This window comes from Monodon monoceros, unplaced genomic scaffold, assembly GCF_005190385.1.
Source record: "Monodon monoceros isolate NGI ecotype Baffin Bay Population unplaced genomic scaffold, NGI_Narwhal_1 Super_Scaffold_8, whole genome shotgun sequence".
Classification (NCBI taxonomy): domain Eukaryota; kingdom Metazoa; phylum Chordata; class Mammalia; order Artiodactyla; family Monodontidae; genus Monodon; species Monodon monoceros.
In genome coordinates, this window is record NW_021703785.1 from 2,095,276 (window position 1) to 2,111,318 (window position 16,043).

The following is a 16,043-nucleotide window of genomic DNA, read 5'->3' on the forward strand; positions in this document are numbered from 1 at the left end:
CTCAGCCCCCACGCTGGACGCGATGCGGTCGCCCCAGAGGGGAGCCCGTGGCTGCATCCTTCTCTGTTCTGCCGCCCGCTCATGCGTCAATTGCTAAGTTTAACGACTCCAGGGCCTCATAAAAGTGGAGTCACACAGGATTTGTCTTTTTGTGCCTGGCATATTGTTTTATGTTCATTTTTAACAAGAAAGCCTTGCAGGAGTTTTTAATAAACTCTGCCTATTCCCGTATAATTAGTTTCATGAACGCTTCCCCTGTTCTGTCTCTTTGCGACATTTCTTCTCTTCCTCTCTGCTTAAATCCTTTATTCTACTATTTCTTCCTACCTCTTGCTCTCAGTGCATTTTATTCTCCCTTTCCCAGTTTCCGCTCATTCCCATTTTCCACGACATCACTGGGAGGGAACTCTAAGGAACCATGTGTAGCGGATGACTCATGGGGAACCGGGGTAGTCATCCTCGGGCACCCCGGTGGTCAGTGCCAGCTCTCACTGTAGGGCTCACTGGCCAGTGCCCCCTGACCCCCAGGGGGCAGTCACCCTTCATGTCTCCACAAAAAAGCATGAGGGGAGGGGGAGGAGAGGTCTTGAAGAAAGTGAAGACACCTCACCGAGGCCACTACATCTTTTATTTTCCAAGGAGACAAGACAAATGTAAACAGGTCCCAGGGGACCCTCCAGGGCTGCGAAGAAGGAAGGGGTCCCAGGTCAACACTTGGCGGGTGGGGAGCGGCAGATTCCGGAGGATGGGGGAGAAGCGGGCACTGAGGGACCTGAGGCCAGTTTGGTCCTGAGGGAGGACAGGGGCTGCCCTGAGCTGGGAGCCTCTGAGGTCCCCACACAACCCAAGGGAGGGGTAAGGGGCCCTTGTGATGCACATTATGGGCTGAACTCTGTCCCTAAAAGAATGTGTTCACATCGCAAACCCCCAATACCTGGGAATATGGCCTTACCTGGAAAGAGGGTCTCCGCAGATGTCATGAGTTAAGATGAGCTCATAACCGAGCGGTGTGGGCCCTTCGTCCAATGTGACTGGCGTGGAAGGTGAGTTTCCCCACCTTGTAGATATCTTGAGGTCTAAATTCTATTCCCAACAAAGAGAGAAAGCTAAAGGCTTTTTAAAACATATTTTAAACAGCAGAGCACAGAAGGTGTACACAAGGAGCTCCAGATGCATCTTGCCGTGCTTCGCATTTTCTCAGCTCGTATTTCTATTTTATAACCGATCATCGCAATAAATCAGCATTTTCTTGTGGACCAGAAATGGGATTTCCCATTTTGCAGAGTCGACACTTAGATGAGCGATAGCAGCTGAGCTGGTGACTGGGCTATTCTCTGGTGTCTATTTTTTTTTTTTTTTGCGGTACGCAGGCCTCTCACTGTCACAGCCTCTCCCGTTGCGGAGCACAGGCTCCGGACGCGCAGGCTCAGCGGCCATGGCTCACGGGCCCAGCCGCTCGGCGGCATGTGGGATCCTCCCGGACCGGGGCACGAACCTGCGTGCCCTGCATTGGCAGGTGAATTCTCAACCACTGCGCCACCAGGGAAGCCCCTCTGGTGTCTATTTATTAGTAACAATCTAACAAATCTTTCTTGAGCACCTGCTACGTGTCAGGCACGGTGCCAGGGCTGGGCGCGTCCTGAGGACCAGCGGGACGTGGTCTGTGTCTTCACAGTGCTCGTGTTTTACCCACATTGTTGTTCATGCTTTTACCTTTTTCAGTTCTCATTACATATTTCCTATGTAAACTGAGCGCTTTAAAATCAATGACGTGACATCACGTTTTATGGAATCTTGGGCAAATTCCTACTTCTGTGCTTTTCAATTTGTTGAAATACAAGAGTTGGCCTCAGGCTCTCTGATTCTGACGGCAGAATGCAGAGCATCTTGGAGGCTTTTCTCCCTAAACGTGAAGCTCATATTTGATTTATAATGAAGTTGCTTACGTATTTATAGGAGATTGGAAAAGTACGTATATAATAAGTAAAGAGATAAAATGTGATGGTTTCCATTTTATGGAATAAGAAATATCAAATAAACTGCTAACCTGCCATCTTTCAGTTTAAAGTTTCTGTTTACTCTTTGCAAGGCCTTAAGATGAAACAGGAGAATTCAGTCTCAGCCCCGTGCCACCGCAGAGGAGTTCCAACTGACGTGTCATTGTTGTGTAGAGTGTGTCCTAAAAATATGGGGTGACATCCCCACATCAGGATAGAGGGAGCAGTAAACAGAGGAAATGGAACCCAAGTGAAGTCACAGCCTCAGAATCTTTTCTTCCCAAGTGGTTGATAGAGAACAGCCAATGTTCTAAGATGACCTAATTTAACGGGGGTGGTTTGGGGACACGGTGAAGAATCCAAACGACATGAATGAGACGGTTAGACGTGAGGGTAGGGCAGCAGCTGTGGCAACTGCAGCTTCTGGAAGGGAGCCCAGCTCGCCGTGGACCCGAGCCGCCGAGGCCCCACGGATGCTTCGCTGAGGGTGGCGCCCGGATCAGGCGAGACGAGGCAGGACCGCAGCCAGGACAGACACTCAGCACTGAACCACCAGCCGCAAGCAAAACTCAGGGGCGACAGGCCCCTGTGCTCTCAATCATTTCAGAAATATCATAGCCCTGTTGATTCTCTTCTGTCCCACAGTGTTTTGAGAACCCGTGGCGTGTACAGCATCGTGCTGGGTGAGCCCAGCTGCGGACCCTGCTGCTGGTTGAGAGTGTCTATTCCAGTGACGCATCCCAGACCTGGGCTGATGACCACAGGACGGGTCTGGGGACCCGGTGCCCACTGTGAGAGGGACCTGAGCTAAAGCTCATCTGACCTCCAGACGCCCCTACTCTGACTGGTGGCCGCGGTGAGTCTGGGGTCTCCTGGAATCAACGTCGGTTCAGAGCCAGAGTCCAGGAGTCCCCAGATGTCTGATTCTTCCCCTTTCCCGAGCGCACGGTCACCCTGGTAAGAGGCCATGTCCTCCTCGGAGAGCTGGGAGAGAGGTGATCTGTACATTATCTGCAGTGGACCAGGGTCCTTCCTTAAAGGGACCTGGCCTCCCCTCCATTCAAGGGGCTCCGGGTCTGAGAACTGGCCGAGCCTGGGAACTGACTGAGGGGCCGTGACTCTGTTTTTATAATTCAGGTTAGACTTCTCTTCCCTCGACCTCAAACTTTTCTGCCCATACAGATCAAGTAGAAATCCAGTGGGGTTCCTCTGTTTCACCTCTAGGAACTCCGGGACCGGCCAGCCGATGCCCCGGGTCTCTGCGGGCAGACTATCCCGAGCCTGCTTGGCCCTCCTTCGCCCGCGGTCACCACGCCTCACCTGCCGCAGTTCTGCCCCCTTGGCCGCAGCCCCCCAGGACCCAGCTACTCCCGCTGCATCTAGGTTTGCCATGTGAGGTCTGCCTTCAGGGAAGGGTGGTCCCAGCTCTCCCAGGACGCAGGGCTCCCCCCACGGACTCGCTTCCCGCACTCGCGGTGAAAGGTGTGTCCTCTAGGCCCCCCAGGTGAGCAGGTCTTACCCGGAAACCCACCCTAACACCCAGGCTCCCTCGGCCTCGGGTCCCTTCCTCTAGGTCACCCAGGCGTTTTGCTTCATTTAATACACACCACGTCAGGGTCACGTTTTAGCCAAACTAGTCAACCAAACGCCCTGTCTGACCTCTGAGACTAATGAGACACGCAGCCTGCCACCTCCGCTGAGTGAGCCATGTCCTTAAATCCAGCCTGACCCAAGGGTCTGTTCCTTCTGCCACCATCCCACGCCCGCACACATTCCTGCCCTCTGTCTGTACAAAGCTGGCCCTCCTGTGGGAGCACGTGGCACCTCCCCTAGGGTCACGTGGCACCTCGCCCTTCGGGGCCTGCGGGGACCTGAGTCCAGTTACAGGTCTAGAAGCAAAGAGGGCCGGTGGGGGTGGGACCCCAGCTTCATCAGGATCCTGCCATCCCGTCCCTTTCCAATTCTCAGGATTTCAGGAGGATGGATAATCTTAACAAGCGTGGGCAAGGCCCCAGCAGACCAGACACGGTAGTTTCTGGAGCCCAGACGGGTTCCTGGCCCAGTTCAGATGGAGGTTCCTTGTAGGGAAGAGAGTCCTGAGCCGGGTCGTAGTGCATGACTGGGCTTAGGGAAATAGGGGACGAGCAGCCGGACAGAGGGAAAAGGCAGAGCCGCGCGTGTGCATATGTGTGCACGTGTGTGTGTGTGCGCGCACGCGTGTGTGCACACGTGTGTGTAGGAGCAGACAAGTGTTTCTATTGTTGCTAAAGTTTAAATTATGAGGCAAGCAATCCTGAGACTGTACTGGTTCACTAATGGAGCTTCCATAAGATACCAAACAGCATTATAAATCGAACACACTCGTATTAATTCATGCTCCCTCACAAAACCCCTGAAGGGTTCTTGTTCTCGCTGTAAATCAGTCAGACCCATTTTCCAGATGAGAAAATTGAGGTGACAGGTCAGCTGCCTGACGATCCTGGCCTCAGAGTCTCAGTGGAGGACGGCGTCCAGATGGGGAGCTGAGAAGGGCAGGAAGAGACCTCAAGTAATGCCTGATGAGCAAGTAGATGGGCCGTCCTTCCCAGGCCCAGAAGGAGAGCTTATCCCAGAGAAGAAATTGCTCTGGGCAAAACTGTCAGGGATTGTCAACAAGCTAGCGAAGAGAAATAGATAGGGAATAGTCTTTTTTTGGTGACCTTGAACTAAAAGGTCATAGGAAGCACACAAGTGCTCAAGCACACCCACACACACACACGCGCACACGCTCCCAGGCAGGGCTGAGAACCACCGGCTTACCCCTCCCACTTGTGGGTAAATGCGTCTGGGGAACTGACCTGAGTCTCCTCCATGGCTGTCCTGCGGCTTCATTTTTGGAGGCTGAACCCGTGTCCACCCACAGGATGTGCAAACAGACCAGTGTGCCTAGGCCAGAGCATTGTTTAGCTGAAGCCGTGCTTCCGGCTCTTGGCCAAATGAGACACCCAAGAACTCCTGGAGAACCGGAGCCTCTGCTCTCCCTCCATGTGGATGCAGCGGCCCAGGGCCACCTGCATCAGGACCACTCAGCGTCCAGACCGCAAGGACTGGCAGCGGCCCCGACTCCTTGATTAGATTCTCACTCTGGACCAAGATAGAAGCAAACCTCTCCAAAGAGAGAGCCTGGAAGAGCCCAACTGACCCTCTTCTCAGGAGAACAAACCTGTTTCTGGTGGGATTTTCATGGTGTTTCCATGGTACCTCAAATGACCATTGCAGACTTCTCTGAAACACAAATAATTTTACTTTTGTCGAAAGGTCAGACTGGCCTGCTAGAGTGTTTTGTAAAGTGTTACAAAGTCAAACAAAGAGTGACAAACTTTCACCCCTCCAGACACTTCTTGGAGTTACTGATCCAGGGAGGAAGGACTGGATTTCTCTGACGTGATCATACCGTTTGTTATGCACTGAATCCTGCCCCCAAATCCGTATGCTGAAGCCCTAACCCCCTACACCTCAGAGTGTGACCTTATTTGGAAGTGGGATGGTTGCAGATGTAACTAGTTAAAATGAGGTCATAGTGGGTCGGGCTGGGCCCTCGTCCAATGTGACTGGTGTCCTTATACAAAGGAGATAGTCCCACAGGGAGAACAGCACGTGAGGTTGAAGGCGGACATCCAGGGGATGTAGCAGGTGATGTTGCCAAGGCTGCCAAAGGTTGCCGGCAAACGACCAGATGCTGGGAGAGGCCTGGGCAGATCCTCCCTCGTGGCCTCACAAGGAACCGCCCGTGCCCACACCTTGATCTCAGACTGTGAGACACTAAACGTCTGTTGTTGAAGCCGCCCAGCGTGTGGCAGGTACTTTGCTGCAGCAGCCCTGGGAAGCCAATACGCTGCTTACTGTGGTCATTGTTTACTGAGCGCTTTCTGTGGGAGCTGAGCTGTTATGTAGGTCATCACACTTAATCCTCCTGAAGCCCTATGGGGAGGTACTAGTGTTATCCCTACTTTCCAGATGAGGGGTAAGAAGGGGACTCAGGGGCGCTAAGGAGACTGCCCTAAGTCACACTGCTAGCGAGTCGCGGACCGAGACGTGAGTCCTCGTCGGCCAGGCGGGGGCTCTGCGCGACGCTGCCACAACTCCAAGCCTTGTTGTCGTTGCCGTCTCGGTGCTATTTTAAATTTTATTCTGAAGCAGTTTCGAGTTTATAGAAATGTTGCACAAATAGTACAAGAGTTCCTGCTGATTCTTCACCCAAGACCCTTGTCCGGATTTCTTTCCGTTGCCCCACGCCTTTTTATGACAAAGGACCCAATCTAGGATCCAGACTTATAGTTGATTTACAATATCGTGTTAGTTTCAGGTGTACAGCACAGTGATTCAGATATGTATATATATCTGTTCTTTTTCAGATTCTTTTCCGTTATAGGTTATTACAAGATATTCAGTAGAGTTCCCTGTGCTCTACAGTAGGTCCTTGCTGGTTATCTATCTTATGTATAGTAGTGTCACACCCAGGTTTATGCCTCTTTAATCTCTTCAGCCTGGAACCTCCTTCATGGTCTTTGACTCCCATGACCTTGAAATTTTGGGAGATTATGGGCAGGTCATTTTGTAGGACGTCCCCCACTCCTCATGACCTGACGCTAGGTTAGGCTTCTTGGGCAGGTAACTCACAGAAGTGCTGCGTCCCTGTGTTCCTTCAGGTAACACATGGTGTCTGTCTGTCCTGCTGCCGTGGCATGAACATTGGTCACTTGGTCAGGAGGGTGTCTGCCAGATTCCTTTCTTCCTCTGTAATCGGTAACTATTTTGTGGGGATGTACTTTGAGAGTAGGTAAATATCCCACAACTTCTCGAGCTGACCCACCAGCCTGGTTACGGTGATGGTTGTAAATGAAATTTTCACTCCATTATTCCTTCTACTTTAAGAGTTTCCCCAGAGATATGTTTATTCATTTGTTTATATCATTCAAACTAATTTTTTTAATGTTAAAATATATTGAACAAGTTTGAAAGTGGAATGAATTATTAATTGGTTATTTTTAAATGTCTAGTTGTTTGACTAGAATCAACGAGTTTCCCTACAAGATTTCATCCGAGAAAGCCTGGCCTGAAATGTCGTTGATTTCATATATTTCTGTCTCTCACTAGCTTCACTGTCACCCCACCCTTTCTGCTTATTTAGTTCAAATTACTGGTGGTATAGAAATAAAAATATGAACAAGATAATGTCACACTTGTGAACATTTCAAGCCAGAGTTAAGGAGGTAGGAGGGTCTTACCATAATCCCTTTGGGGAATACGATCTTTAAAGTTGTAGAATTTACTGAGCGCGGTTTCTTTTTCCACTGGATGGCACAGTTAATATCTCAAATAGAAAAACCCATTAGACTAGCATTTAACAAGCAGCAAGTATATTTCTTTGAGACAGTGTATCATGCACATGCTGACATGAAAGCATTTACAAAACACCCAGAAATTTTGGATTTTTGCTCAGAACCCATTGCTCCTGTCTGGCTTGGAGTTCACATCCCCTATAACATGTCACTTTTGACCAGAAGTTCAGCAGCTTTTATAAATTCAGCTGTCTTTGGAAGCTCTTCTACAACCATTCGTGGGCAAGGGTAAGACACATAAAACAAAATAAAGTGGTTAGGACTACATATTTCAGGCAAAAATTACTTCGGGGTAAAGAATGAAGCAGATTTTTGCCAGAAGACAGGGGCACTTCACCAGCCAACGAGATCTGAACACACCTGAGTCCCAGCCGAGGCCCGGAATCTAAACTCCAGGTAGCTGATGGTTTTATATGCTCTTGTCCTTCTCTGAAGGGCTCAAGGTTCGAATGTGAATGTCAATCGTCAGTTATGTCCACACCAGCTAATAAGCTGTAGCTTTCCCTGCAAGGTGTCTCCGAGGAATTCTGGAAGCAAACAAGCATGGAGACGGGCCACGCCTGTGGCCACCCCGTCCAGCTGCAGCATTTCTTCTCGATGGCAGGAAATGAGCCCAGCTTCCTGGGTTGGCAGAGAGCCCTGAACTTTCAACAGGGGTGGATCTGGGAGGCTCGCCTCATTGGGCTGGTCAAGGTAAAGCCGGCAGAGCCCTAGGTGAGCTATGGAGGTGGGACCTGAGCAGAGAGCTACACCTGCACAGTAGGAAGGTGGGTCTACTTCAGTGCCTCTAGACAGGCTGAGTTTGCAGAGTTCTCAGAGGTCACGTTGGCAAGATGCTCACGTATCCAAATGCTGGGCCCTTCCATCCAAAGGGTGTTAACTGGTGTAGACAAAGGGAAGGTAGGTTTCCTAACGAACAGATGGGGCCACCCACCAAGCGGGCTAGGTCAGGCCTGAGGAAAGGTTTTGTTTCAACTACAGAGTGTTTTTAAGCTCTTTTAAATTGGTTGGTCATGTTTAGAAAGAGGAAGAGTTCACAGAAGATATGGATTTCTGTTTGTCTTGAAAAAACGGAGCCATCTGGCAATACTGGGCCGGCACCTGTGTGAAAACTCCCCCGTCACCCAGCGCGGCCTAGGAGCCCGCCCCCCCCCCCCCCCCCCCCCCCCGTGCCACCGGCAACCCCCCGCCTACACGTCTTTGTCACCTTCTTTTAAATTGACAACATCAAAGCCTACAAGCCTGAAAGAGCAAATGACAGTCCTGCAAAAAAGTGTATTCCCAGGTGGAAAGCAAGCATGGAGCAAGCCTTTCTGGTGGACGGTTGCTTCTGTAAAGCCCTTTACTTACATGTCTATGTAAGGGAGTTTACTGGGTGAATAAGAAAGAAAAAAGAGAGGTGCTTCCCTTTACAGGGGGTAATGAGGGCCCCTTGTCCTCTTCCACCTGGGTGTTTACCCACGAGTAACACCTGCAGATGTGCAGCAGGCCTTCCTAATGGCCGCAGGTCCTTCCTTTGGTCATTCTTTTCAAATGGGAAGAAAGAATCACCCTATCTTGGCTGCATTTCAAGTTAAGACCCAGAGTAGGAGACGTTCGTCTGGGCTTTATAAAAACACTGGTGGTAGAATGTTACTGAGTTTTAATATTTGCTAGAAAAGTTTTTGTCAAAAGACTCTTGCATTTGGGGTACCTTAAGTGCAATAAATAATCTTAACCTCATTTTATCATTATGGGATGGAACTGCTTACTCATATATGTTCAGTGAGGTTATATAACTCTCCATCTGATTCTACACATGAAATGTTTCACGTGTCGAATGTCTATGGGTGAAAGTATAACAAAATTAGGGGCAATTTCAAAAATGGAATATGCAAATTAGGTAAAGATGGGTAATCCTGCTTCTCTATTTAGTAAAAACAATGCATCTTTTAGAGCAGTGGATCTGGACTACTCTAGTGGGTAGCGACCAGGGACGCTGCTGCACACCCCACGGCTCACAGGACGGCCCCCGGACGGAGAATGACCTGGCAGAAAATAGTCGAGAGACCCTGTTTTAGAAAGTTAACTGGCTGAGAGATAATTACGTCAGAACTTGAAGCGAACAGCTCATCTGCATAACTTAAGCAAAGGCAATCATCCTTGTTCAAAACTGTCCAAAATTACAAAGCTCTAAATCACCCAATAATTGTACATCTTCCAGAGAGCTTAAGGAACAAAGGTGGAAGTTTCCTAGAGCCGTGCTATTGTCCAGTTAGGGGAATACAGGACTCAGACTGGACACCTTGTGAAACTGCTTTGGAAAGTATATGCACTGATTAGCGTGGGAACAAAAGAATGTTCTTGAACATTCTATTAGCTCAGTCACCTCCCTAAATATCACTAAATAATAACTCTATTTCCTATTTCCTTTACTATTACACTATCATAGCTTAATTTTTTAATCATAGTTTTGATCTGTTAATAAGTAATAGTGCTTCTCTGTTTATAAGTTTAAGAACACAGAAAAGCCCAAGTATAAAATAAAAACATTCATAAGCCTATTTATTCAAAGATTTGAGGTATATACTTTGAAACTTTACCTTCGACGTACAGAATTTTTTAATATAAAAATAGGATCATGCTATAAATACAGATTTATAATCTGCCTTTTATTATTCAATGATATGTAGTAAATATTTTCCCATATCAATAAATACATTCTTGGGATGATTAAAATATTTATTTTCTGAAATTGGTACACAGTGTTCCATCTTCTGGATATACCATCATTTATTTATTTGTTATTTATTTTGCGGTACGCGGGCCTCTTGCTGCTGTGGCCTCTCCCATCGCGGAGCACAGGCTCCGGACGCGCAGGCTCAGCGGCCACGGCTCACGGGCCCAGCCGCTCCGCGGCATGTGGGATCCTCCCGGACCGGGGCACGAACCCGTGTCCCCTGCATCGGCACGCGGACTCTCAACCACTGCACCACCAGGGAAGCCCACCATCATTTATTTTAAAAACCTGTAGGATATACAGGTAATTTTCATCTTTTTACTAATTTAAATATGCATATTTAAATAACAATAGGTAAATCTATGTAGACATCCATGATAACTCCTTAGGATGAATTCCTCGAAGTGAAAATTATGGATCCAAGACTATTACAGTATTGCCAAATTGCTTTCCAAAGAGTGCACGGGCATATATTCTCACTGGTGTGTAAATCCCAGCCTAGCAAACAACGTGTGTTAGTAATTACCTGATATTTGCTAATTTGATTGGGAGAGACTTAATATTTTAATTTCATTAATTTGATTACTTGTGAGAACAAACTTTTTTCCATAGGCTTATTGGGTATGAATTTTCTGTATTTTTTTGTGTATTGTCTGTTCACGTCCTTTGCTCTTTTTTTACTGGTACATTTGTCTTTTTTATTGATCTTTAGGTATTAATTATATTGTCCTTGTAATTTTCCTTCCAATCTTTTGTTTGGTTTTACATATAATTTATGGAATAAATTCTTTCTTAATTCTAAGTCTGTCTTGTCCCTCATGGAGTCTACCTTCACGTGTGAATAGCACAACTTAGCATCTTTAATAATTTCTCTCATAATGCTTTCATATTCCCTCAATCAATTCCTCAGGACTTGATTATATAGCTTTTTTAAAATCACGAGTTACCTTTGGATAACAGGTATTTTCTGCACCCCTCCTACTCTGTTCTAGGAGCTGCAGGAGAGAGGATGGTCCAGGGTCCTGTTCTCAAGGTGGAGGGGGAGAGGCAGAGCAGTAAACAGGTAAATACAAGTTCATTCATGGCAAGAAGTAAGACACGACACAGACCCACACAAGTTGCCTTGTGATCAAACGTAAACATGAACAGTGTCAATCACAGGGAAAACGCTGTTTGATACGAACAACACTCACAGTTTTAAGTTTGTTTAAAATGCGTGACACTCTGGGCCATGGCCGCTGGGCCTGCGCACCCGGAGCCTGTGCTCCGCAGCGGGAGAGGCCACAGCGGTGAGAGGCCTGCGTACCACAAACAAACAAAAAACAAACAAAAAAAAAATGCGTGACACTCCCCCACCACCCTCCCTTTCCAGGATGCTGGTGCCTCCCTTTATCCATGGGCTCCTCTCCCTTCCCAGGCACCTCTCACGGCAAAGTGTCCCTGTCCCCCTGGACCAGCAGGGGGGCCTCTCGCTTCCTACCAGCCCAGGACAAGGGGCAGGTCTGATGGGAACCAGAGTATACACTACCAAACGTAAGGTAGATAGCTAGTGGGAAGCAGCTGCATAGCACAGGGAGATCAGCTCAGAGCTTTGTGACCACCTGGAGGGGTGGGATAGGGAGGGTGGGAGGGAGGGAGATGCAAGAGGGAAGAGATATGGGAACATATGTATATGTATAACTGATTCACTTTGTTATGAAGCAGAAACTAACACACCGTTGTAAAGCAATTATACTCCAATAAAGGTGGAAAAAAGAAAAAAACGAAAAAAGAAAACGCTTCCCTGAAAAAGTTGTTCTGCCTGAGTTTTTCTTCTTTCTTTTCCTACCAAGATAAATCGCCTCCAAGAGGCCAATCACGTCGTCCTGGAGCTGGATTCTTACAGGGGAAAAAACCTCAAATCAGCTCTAGGGGTGGATTTCTAAACTTTCAAGTATTTTGGAATCAGAAATCATAAGTTTAATAAAAATTGTGACTCAGTATTATGACTCACGATTGACAGGGAAAACAGTTTCATGGAACAGATTGTTGGAAATAATGCTTTTTTTTAATTTTTTTATTGAAGTCAGTTGATTTACAGTGTTGTGTTAATTTCTGCTGTACAGCAAAGTGACTCAGTCATACATATAAATGCGTTCTTTTTTATATTCTATTCTATGACGGTTTATCCCAAGATATTGAATAGAGTTCCCTGTGCTCTACAGTAGGACCTTGTTGTTTATCCATTCTATATGTAATAGCTTGCATCCGCTAACCCCAAACTCCCACTCCATCCCTCCCCCCTCCCCCTTCCCCTTGGCAACCACAAGTCTGTTCTCTGTGTCTGTGAGTCTGTTTCTGTTTCGTAGATGGGTTCATTTGTGCCATATTTTAGATTCCACGTATAAGTGATAGCATATGGTATTTTTTTTCTTTTTTAATCTTTTTTTATTGGGGTATAGTTGTTTTACAATGTTGTGTTAGTTTCTACTGTACAGCGAAGTGGAGTTCCCTGTGCTATACAGCAGGTTCTTATTAGTTATCTATTTTATATATATTAGTGTATATATGTCAATCTCAATCTCCCAATTCATCCCACCCACCCCCTGCTTTCCCCCTTGGTGTCCATACGTTTGTTCTCTACATCCGTGTCTCTATTTCTGCCTTACAAACCGGTTCATCTGTACCAGTTTTCTAGATTCCACATATATGCATTAATATGCGATATTTGTTTCTCTCTTTCTGACTTACTTCACTCTGTATGACAGTCTCTAGATCCATCCACGTCTCAACAAATGACCCAATTTCGTTCCTTTCTATGGCTGAGTAATATTCCATTGTAGACATGTGCCACATCTTCTTTATCCATCCGTCTGTCGATGGGCATTTAGGTTGCTTGTTGGAAGTAATTCTGAGGGCTTGGCAGGCCCCGTGGATCCATGAATGAGGACCTCACATGGCGGGGTGGGGAGGGACACAACTCACCTCCCTCTGCCTGTCCCCTGAGGAGGGGGCCTCAGGCTGCAGTGACTGGCCCGGCACCCTCCGCAGAGCCACCCTGTGGGACACATGGCAAGACAAGTTTTCCAGGAGGGGCAGGCGTGGGCACTAGACCCAAAAGCCCACTGAGGGTCACATGACCTGTGTGTGTCCACATGGCTGGAGGTGTTTGGCCTGACGACCCAGGCTGCGGGTCCTTGAGGTTTGACAGGGAACACAGTTCCTCTCTCTCTCTCTGTCTCTGTCTCTCTCTGTCTCTGTGTCCCTCTCTCCTGTCCTCATTTCTGTCTTGGCTTGTATATTAGTTTCCCAAGGCCGCCATAATAAGGAACCACACACTAGGTGGCTTAACAGAAGAGGTTTATTCTCTGAAAGGTGTGGAGCACAGGAGTCTGAGATCCAGGTATCTGTGGGGCTGCGCTCTGTCCCGAGGCTCCGGGGAGGGCCCTCCTGCCTCTTCCAGCTCCCAGGGCCCCAGGCGTCCCTGGGCTGTGGCCGCATCCCTCCATCTTTGCCTCCATCTTCACACGGCTGCTTCCCCTCTGTGTCTGTGTGTCCTCCTCTTCTTATAGGGGCACCTGTCATTGGATTTAGAGCCACCCTACTCCACAGAGATTTCATCTCTTGATCCCTTGCAGAACTCATTTCCAAATAAGGACACGTCCAGAGGACCTGGCTGGACATGAAATGGGGCGACACTATTCAACCCACTACAGCTTGTGACGTAGGAAGTTCTGCCTTCTTGAGGTGTCTGGGGGAAGAAACCTCTGCTTTCTCTCCCTTCTTGGTCATTCTTTCTTGAGAGAGGAAGAGTAACATTGGAAAAAAAAGAAATCCCAGACCATGGATGCTCTAGAGGCTCTTGGTCTGAGGGATCTGCCGTCTCAGACATGTGTCTGCCCCTTCCTCACCAGGACGCCCACAAGCTGACCCTGCCGTTGTCTCGCCTGTGACTCAGCCGGGGTGAGGGTGCAGGGTGGTGTAGGAAGCCCAGATTGGGGCTCAGGTCCAAGCCCTGGCCTCAAGTCCAGGCTGGCCAGTAACACAATCTGTCTGACTCCTGTGCACGCCCCTCAGATTTGGGGCCTGGAAGGGGAAGGATGTGACAGCAAAGAGAGAATTCCAAAAACCCAACAGGCCTGCCCTTGCCCTGGGAGCAGGGCCCTAAGGATGGGACCGGTTTCCAGGGCCAGGGATTAGCAGCTTAATGGGAGACCTGGAGGGGGACATGGGCGCGCAACCAGAGGTGGAAGGAACAGCATGTGAGGGAAGCAAGCTGGAAGCCCCTCCTGTCACTGCTGTCCTGATGGTTCTCACCCAAGTCCCACTGGGGGGTGGCAGAAGGGCGGGTTGGGCCGGGGTCAGGCGGGCCCAGCTGAGGAGCAGCTTTGGGTGGAGGCTGGGGGAAAGGGCAGCTCTCCTTGAGCCCCAACAGTCTCCAGGCCAAGGCCTGTGAGGTGCGGCCAGTCCCAAGTCAGGACTGCTGGGCGGTCGTTCTCCCAGGCGATGCAGGTGCCCGCCCACTGGCTTGGATGGACAGTGGGAGTGGCATGACACCAAGGCCCTTGGGCAGTCGGGTGCTTTCTGCCTTCTGACCATGGCGGGGACGTCTGAGCGTGCAGGACTCTGCAAGGGAAGCCAAAGTTTAAAATAAAAAGGCCATGTGACAGGACATTCCAGCTGCTGGGACAAGACTCTGGTTTTGAGGTCACTGGTTCAGATCAGGACCGGGGACAGCTGGGCCTGTGATGCCGAGGACCGAGTTAGGACATGAGTGAGCTGGGATCTCTGCCACTTCCTGTGGGACAGCTGCGTCCATCCCAACACCCTGGTCACCCAGGAAGGCCAGAGCCGGAGCGGGCCTCTGGGAGCAACTCTGCCTCCTTTCCAGCGGGGCCAGCGCCTGGCGTTACCCAGCATGAGTGGCACAGCTGTGGGGTCTGTCATTCAGCAAAAGCGGACTCTCGTCGGAGGACAGCTGTGAATGGAGGGGAAGGGCTTTGGTGAGAGTGATCACAGCAGGCCCTACTGGAAATGTCCCCTGCATTCTGGGTACAGGATGATCTCTGGGGAGAAGGCTCAGAGCAGTCTGTGCTCATTCTGGGATTAAAGCTTCGACGTACAGAGCTTGAAAAACTAGATAATCAAGAGAAGACTACAGATGTAAACTTAAACTCTCTTTAAAAATTACACCTACCGTCAAAGGTGATAGATGTAAATTCATTTGGTCTATCAGTGATTCATCCTAGAGTTCTCATTTCTGTTAGTTTTCAGAAGCCGAAATCAGTTACTTTATTCAGAGCAGGACTTTGTCTTGGGGCCATAGTTGCCATTAGTGTAAAGGGGTCGGGGGGCAAGGTGCAAAGGATTTCAGAGCAGCATGTGCCTATAACGGTCTCAGTTTTTACACCAGCATCATCTGAGGGCGCTTCAGAAATGCTTTTGAGGCTAGAGCTGAGCTCTGAAAGTGGTCCGGACAGGCGGTAAATCAGCTCATTTTTCTACCCCACACAGAGAAGAGAAGAGGTTAAAAGCCATGCCTAGCAAGAGTGTCTGTCCCAAATGCCACTGGCCCATAAGCGTCCTCTGGGCGGCCTGGGGTCTGTAGAGAGGGCACCGTGCCCACAGAAATCTTGGTTACCCCTGTGGCCTGGGAGCCAAGCAAGGAGGCAGCCCCGGAGATGGCATCTGATCAGCTGGGTACCTGGCTTCCCCCGCACACTGGCCAGAGGATGCTCTCTGCCCCCAGTCACACCCTTAGAATCTGATTTCACAAAGTGGGGGCCCGTGGAGCCCCTGGCCGAGAACACACGGAGGTCCTAGCGGGAGGGGTGGGGGGCAAGCATCTACCATGACAGCGAGTGGAACGCAGAGCCACTGTCCCGGCAGCTGAAGGCAGCTGCACAGAGACGCTGGGAGGCAAAGGCACAAGGTCCGCATCTAGGCGTGTGACCTCAATGCCACCAG